The following is a 7,500-nucleotide window of genomic DNA, read 5'->3' on the forward strand; positions in this document are numbered from 1 at the left end:
TCGTGATCCAAAGACGGACGAATCGAAGCAGTGGCGGGTACGAAATAACGTTGAAAACGAGCACGAAGCGGTGAAACACGGGCGGTCATCCGTTACGTAAAACGGACGACTCACGACACCGAGAACACTCACGCAGGTCCGTGACATTTTTCATTGTTACATACCACACGCTAGCACATGCATTTCGATTCTGTAGTCTCGGTCACGACCGCGACGAACGCCAACGAACGTCCAACAATCGCTCGTACGTCGCGCATCTTCCTCCTTGTAACTTGTCCTTTCCTCGATTTTTGACACCCGACTCGGAAACGTTCGATTTTAAAGAACGACGGCGGGGATTACAAAAAAGAGAGAAAAAAAGGATCAAATGTACGAAGAGTAACGATACGCAACGCAAGCAGTATTTGGGTTACGTGAACGACCCTCAGCCAGGCGTGGTCCAGGAATTGTATCCGTGGACCGCAATGTGCGTTCGAAATGTCGATGTTCATGTGTCCTGCAGTTCACACGTTGACGCGCAATTAGCTGCGTTCTTCATCGACCCACGAGCCAAGTGATCCACCGTTCAGGGTAATCGTATTTTTCTTTTTTATTTTTTATATTAAGGAAACGACGAGGATACCCTGATACTGAATCCTTTCTTTTTTTTTTTAAACCGTCGCTCAACCTGGAGAGAACGACTCTTCTTCGAAGCATGGTCGCAGAGCCCATACGCTTAAAAAAATTCGATATTGAAAACTATAATTCGTTCAGGTATATATTGCATTCTCGATAAAATTCGATGGGATACGAATTTCGGTTGGCCTCGAGCGGTCTTACCTCCCAATTTCCGAAGCGAATATCCGCTAACGGTACGGGTGTCCGACTCACGACACGATGGCCTCTCTGTATAACCGAACATAATTCGATATCCCCTCTGAACGAACAACGTTTCAACTTTTAAATAAGAAGCGATAAAATCGGGCTCACGTCGACGCGATGCATCTTGGTTTCGCCGTTCTTGGTTTCGTCGGTTTAAAGCTTACAACGACGACGACCATCACACCATCCACCCATGGGTAGGAAGCACGATTCGAGAATGATTATAGCGTATAAGAGAAAAGAGGTCGAACTGGTATCCATCGAAGAGAACGTCGCGAAACAAAGTTCGACGGCGGCTCGTCCATCCTTCGATTTCGTTTTACTATCGACGCGCTACTTGTCCTTACCGCTTTTTCGATTATCATTATCTCGACAGCTTCGTTCGATCCCAAAGTCTTGGTGTGCGGTCTCGTCCATCTCCCGTTTTATAACGGGAGCTCAGGCAACGAAAATAAAAAAAGAGAAAGGAGGTACAGAAATGTGAATTTGGTACTTTTCTTGCACGTATCTATATACATACACATACGCAACGCACGCATATACGTTCATAAAGACGGCGGGTCTATTTAAAAAAGACCTCACGCAAGCGCCTTATTGTGTTGTCAAGCCATTTGTCATTTTATTTTTGTGTTTTCAATATATTTCAGTAGGGACGTAATGTTATTAAAGCGGCGGGTCATTTAAAAATTCGACCTCACGCAAGCGCTTTTTTTTTCTTTTTTATCATTTTGTATATACCATTATGCATATACATACGTGATACGTACACGTACGTGCAAACCGTACCTTTATAAATCTTTATTAAAAATATACATCATCGAGACGGCGGATCGCGTCCGTATATGCATCCGTAAACGCACACACGACGACGACGATCTCACGCAAGCGTCCCTTTGTATCTTTTTTGCGTACCATAACGACATTCATCTCGTCGAGACGGCGGGTCCGTTTATTCGATAAATAGACCTTCACGCAAGCGTCTCTTCGAGCTTATTTATCGTTATTCCTCTCTTCGTGTCGAATTTTCGTGTCTGGTAAGAAAAAAATTCGAAAATGATCGAAATCAACGGATACAACGGACGGAAGGGATTTCTTTTTCTTCCCTCCTCACGTAAGCCATCGTTCCGTGATTTCATTATTCGTTCGATGTACAAAGTACATTTTGGTATTTGGTAATGGAATCGAAATTCCATTTTATCCTTCTCCTTGTTTATCTCTTTTTTGTTACGCATTCTCTTTTTGTATGTTTCATTCGTTAATGATCCTTCCGCAGGTTCACCTACGGAAACCTTGTTACGACTTTTACTTCCTCTAAATGATCAAGTTTGGTCATCTTCCCGGTAACATCGGCAATGCCGAGACATTGGCCGCGCACCAGTCCGAAGACCTCACTAAATCATTCAATCGGTAGTAGCGACGGGCGGTGTGTACAAAGGGCAGGGACGTAATCAACGCGAGCTTATGACTCGCGCTTACTGGGAATTCCTCGTTCATGGGGAATAATTGCAAGCCCCAATCCCTAGCACGAAGGAGGTTCAGCGGGTTACCCGGGCCTTTCGGCCAGGGAAAACACGCTGATTCCTTCAGTGTAGCGCGCGTGCGGCCCAGAACATCTAAGGGCATCACAGACCTGTTATTGCTCAATCTCGTGCGGCTAGAAGCCGCCTGTTCCTCTAAGAAGATTTGTTTGTACGTTGGTAGTAAAACCCACCGACCGAAGCCGAGGGCCTTCGAGATACCATAAGTTACGTCTATTTAGCAGGCTAGAGTCTCGTTCGTTATCGGAATTAACCAGACAAATCGCTCCACCAACTAAGAACGGCCATGCACCACCACCCACCGAATCAAGAAAGAGCTATCAATCTGTCAATCCTTCCGGTGTCCGGGCCTGGTGAGGTTTCCCGTGTTGAGTCAAATTAAGCCGCAGGCTCCACTCCTGGTGGTGCCCTTCCGTCAATTCCTTTAAGTTTCAGCTTTGCAACCATACTTCCCCCGGAACCCAAAAGCTTTGGTTTCCGGAAGCTGCCCGCCGAGTCATCGGAGGAACTTCGGCGGATCGCTGGCTGGCATCGTTTATGGTTAGAACTAGGGCGGTATCTGATCGCCTTCGAACCTCTAACTTTCGTTCTTGATTAATGAAAACATTTTTGGCAAATGCTTTCGCTTCTGTCCGTCTTGCGACGATCCAAGAATTTCACCTCTAACGTCGCAATACGAATGCCCCCATCTGTCCCTATTAATCATTACCTCGGGGTTCCGAAAACCAACAAAATAGAACCGAGGTCCTATTCCATTATTCCATGCACACAGTATTCAGGCAAAGGTAGCCTGCTTTAAGCACTCTAATTTTTTCAAAGTAACGTATCGGCCCACCTCGACACTCAGTGAAGAGCACCGCGATGGGATATTAGTTGGACCGCCCGCAAGGAGCTAAGCCCACCGATAGGACGTACCACATAATGCCAGTTAAACACCGCGAGCGGTGAACCGACACTGTGACACACAGATTCAACTACGAGCTTTTTAACCGCAACAACTTTAATATACGCTATTGAGCTGGAATTACCGCGGCTGCTGGCACCAGACTTGCCCTCCAATTGGTCCTCGTTAAAGGATTTAAAGTGTACTTATTCCGATTACGGGGCCTCGGATGAGTCCCGTATCGTTATTTTTCGTCACTACCTCCCCGTGCCGGGAGTGGGTAATTTGCGCGCCTGCTGCCTTCCTTGGATGTGGTAGCTGTTTCTCAGGCTCCCTCTCCGGAATCGAACCCTGATTCCCCGTTACCAGTTACAACCATGGTAGGCGCAGAACCTACCATCGACAGTTGATAAGGCAGACATTTGAAAGATGCGTCGCCGGTGCTAGATGACCATGCGATCAGCACAAAGTTATTCAGAGTCACCAAAACAAACGATGGACGAACGGACGAGCCGTCCGCCACCGATTGGTTTTGATCTAATAAAAGCATTCCTCCCATCTCTGAGAGGAATTCTGTTTGCATGTATTAGCTCTAGAATTACCACAGTTATCCAAGTAAATGTGTCCACGATCTAATGAACCATAACTGATTTAATGAGCCATTCGCGGTTTCACCTTAATTCGGCATGTACTGAGACATGCATGGCTTAATCTTTGAGACAAGCATATGACTACTGGCAGGATCAACCAGGGATCTTAGTTTATTATTAATATATTTTGCCAATTTTGACATATATATATTTTTCGTCGTCGGTGCCCCTCACCGATCGACTACAATAGGTCTTTATAAATATTCGAGCACGTATCAAGCATGCTAAACATTTGGTAACCTTTTGAAAAAATTTAATTTCATAAAGCGCGTAATATAAATTCACGCTGAGGCATATCCCAATGTAATATCAGCACTTCCACAATATGCCCTGTTCATTCACAATTTCAAGAATCATACTTCACAATATCATATATATAAAAATTATAATATAATATTGTGTTTTATTTAACAACGTGGTGTTACAATAACATCGCACGTCGTTTCTTTTCTCTCACTTTTACAAACTCAAAGCTCATCATACGAAACGTGTCGTATTGCAAGCCACCAAGAACTATTCGACACGCCCGTACGCCCTAGGGATTTATATATCCTTAGGTGTTAGAAAGGCCCGATCGCTCGAGGCTAAAAGTTGATGCTCAGTCGTACAAGTACACATGGCAAAAGCCATACATACAGGTCACCAGCGTCCCCCTATAGGTCGCTTTGCCGCTCAAGAGCCATTCGGTCATAGACACCGACTCGCGGCTATGCAGTGTGGAGAAAGATCGGTAAGAACTGACAGAAACAGTCGAGAAAGTATTTCCCGAGGAGCGGTGTACCGTATCTCGACCGAGATCGTAGAACGGACACGCGCCCGACGCTGCTCCGCCCGGCCGCACCGGACCGTCGCTTCTCTTACAGTAACCGAACGGCCGGCCACCATGTCGGCGCCGACCGGGCTAATGCACGGCCGCTTATGGTGCAAAACCGCCGTAGCGACAGACCGAGCGGAGGGTACGCTGGAACTTAGACTTCGATCGATGATCATTATCATTATACAAATTGGTAAAAAAAATTACAAATATATTAACAGGATGGTATAAATGAAAGGTCAATAATAGATTTTTTCAAAAAATTAAATTTTTTTTTTCTCGATAAGAAAAGTTACGAAAAATTAATTTTTAATAAAGGAACAAAAAAAATTAACAATATAAAAATTGCAAAGGATAAATATAAATTGATTAATGAAAAAAACATACCAGTTATAACGTTATTTTTCGAGAAATTAAGAAAAAATGCCCGAGTTATGTCGGTTCGCCCGACCGTACGCGCAAAGTCCCCGGTCATGTCGGTTCGCCCGTTCTATATATATCGCTCAGAGTACCCCGGAAGAAAAAATTATAAGTATATTAACATGACGGTATAAATGAAAGGTCAATATTATATTTTTTCACAAAATTAAATTTTTTTTTTCTCGATAAGAAAAGTTACGAAAAATCAATTTTTGATGAAAGAACAGAAAAAATTAACAATATAAAAAATTGCGAAGGATAAATATAAATTGATTAATGAAAGAAAAACATACCAGTTATAAGGTTATTTTTCGAGAAATTAAGAGAAAAACACCCGAGTCACGTCGGTTCGACCATAGCTCGATCGTACGCGCAAAGTCCCCGGTCATGTCGGTTCGCCCGTCTTACGCGTATGGCGCAAAGTCCCCGGTCATGTCGGTTCGCCCGTCCTGCGCGTATAGCGCAAAGTTCCCGGTCATGTCGGTTCGCCCGTCCTGCGCGTATAGCGCAAAGTCCCCGGTCATGTCGGTTCGCCCGTCCTACGCGTATGGCGCAAAGTCCCCGGTCATGTCGGTTCGCCCGTTCTATATATATATATCGTTCAGAGTTCCCGGTAAAAAAATTATAATTTATATTAACATGACGGTATAAATGAAAGGTCAATATTATATTTTTTCAAAAAAATTAAATTTTTTTTTTTCTCGATAAGAAAAGTTACGAAAAATCAATTTCTGATGAAAGAACAGAAAAAATTAACAATATAAAAAATTGCGAAGGATAAATATAGATTGATTAATGAAAAAAACATACCAGTTATAAGGTCATTTTTCGAGAAATTAAGAAAAAAACACCCGAGTCACGTCGGTTCGACCATAGCTCGATCGTACGCGCAAAGTCCCCGGTCATGTCGGTTCGCCCGTCTTACGCGTATGGCGCAAAGTCCCCGGTCATGTCGGTTCGCCCGTCCTGCGCGTATAGCGCAAAGTCCCCGGTCATGTCGGTTCGCCCGTCCTACGCGTATGGCGCAAAGTCCCCGGTCATGTCGGTTCGCCCGTTCTATATATATATCGTTCAGAGTTCCCGGTAAAAAAATTATAATTTATATTAACATGACGGTATAAATGAAAGGTCAATATTATTTTTTTTCAAAAAATTAAATTTTTTTTTTTCTCGATAAGAAAAGTTACGAAAAATCAATTTCTGATGAAAGAACAGAAAAAATTAACAATATAAAAATTGCGAAGGATAAATATAGATTGATTAATGAAAAAAACATACCAGTTATAAGGTCATTTTTCGAGAAATTAAGAGAAAAACACCCGAGTCACGTCGGTTCGACCATAGCTCGATCGTACGCGCAAAGTCCCCGGTCATGTCGGTTCGCCCGTCTTACGCGTATGGCGCAAAGTCCCCGGTCATGTCGGTTCGCCCGTCCTGCGCGTATAGCGCAAAGTCCCCGGTCATGTCGGTTCGCCCGTCCTACGCGTATGGCGCAAAGTCCCCGGTCATGTCGGTTCGCCCGTTCTATATATATATCGTTCAGAGTTCCCCGGTAAAAAAATTATAATTTATATTAACATGACGGTATAAATGAAAGGTCAATATTATATTTTTTCAAAAAATTAAATTTTTTTTTCTCGATAAGAAAAGTTACGAAAAATCAATTTCTGATGAAAGAACAGAAAAAATTAACAATATAAAAAATTGCGAAGGATAAATATAGATTGATTAATGAAAAAAACATACCAGTTATAAGGTCATTTTTCGAGAAATTAAGAGAAAAACACCCGAGTCACGTCGGTTCGACCATAGCTCGATCGTACGCGCAAAGTCCCCGGTCATGTCGGTTCGCCCGTCTTACGCGTATGGCGCAAAGTCCCCGGTCATGTCGGTTCGCCCGTCCTGCGCGTATAGCGCAAAGTCCCCGGTCATGTCGGTTCGCCCGTCCTACGCGTATGGCGCAAAGTCCCCGGTCATGTCGGTTCGCCCGTTCTATATATATATCGTTCAGAGTTCCCGGTAAAAAAATTATAATTTATATTAACATGACGGTATAAATGAAAGGTCAATATTATATTTTTTCAAAAAAATTAAATTTTTTTTTCTCGATAAGAAAAGTTACGAAAAATCAATTTCTGATGAAAGAACAGAAAAAATTAACAATATAAAAATTGCGAAGGATAAATATAGATTGATTAATGAAAAAAACATACCAGTTATAAGGTCATTTTTCGAGAAATTAAGAGAAAAACACCCGAGTCACGTCGGTTCGACCATAGCTCGATCGTACGCGCAAAGTCCCCGGTCATGTCGGTTCGCCCGTCTTACGCGTAT

At 43.2% G+C, this 7,500-nt stretch overlaps 2 non-coding genes across 2 annotated transcripts; both read right to left on the reverse strand.

The window, feature by feature from the left end:
• Window positions 1–418: 418 nt before the first annotated feature.
• On the reverse strand, window positions 419–573 carry LOC133667744 (5.8S ribosomal RNA). The gene has a single exon (XR_009833347.1). It is a non-coding gene; the product is annotated as a 5.8S ribosomal RNA (ribosomal RNA).
• Window positions 574–2,117: 1,544 nt separating this feature from the next.
• Window positions 2,118–4,036, reverse strand: LOC133667779 (small subunit ribosomal RNA). Its single transcript, XR_009833382.1, has one exon. It is a non-coding gene; the product is annotated as a small subunit ribosomal RNA (ribosomal RNA).
• Between the last annotated feature and the right edge of the window lie 3,464 nt (window positions 4,037–7,500).

Source organism: Apis cerana, unplaced genomic scaffold (genome assembly GCF_029169275.1).
Source record: "Apis cerana isolate GH-2021 unplaced genomic scaffold, AcerK_1.0 scaffold3_AcerK, whole genome shotgun sequence".
In the NCBI taxonomy this organism is placed as follows: domain Eukaryota; kingdom Metazoa; phylum Arthropoda; class Insecta; order Hymenoptera; family Apidae; genus Apis; species Apis cerana.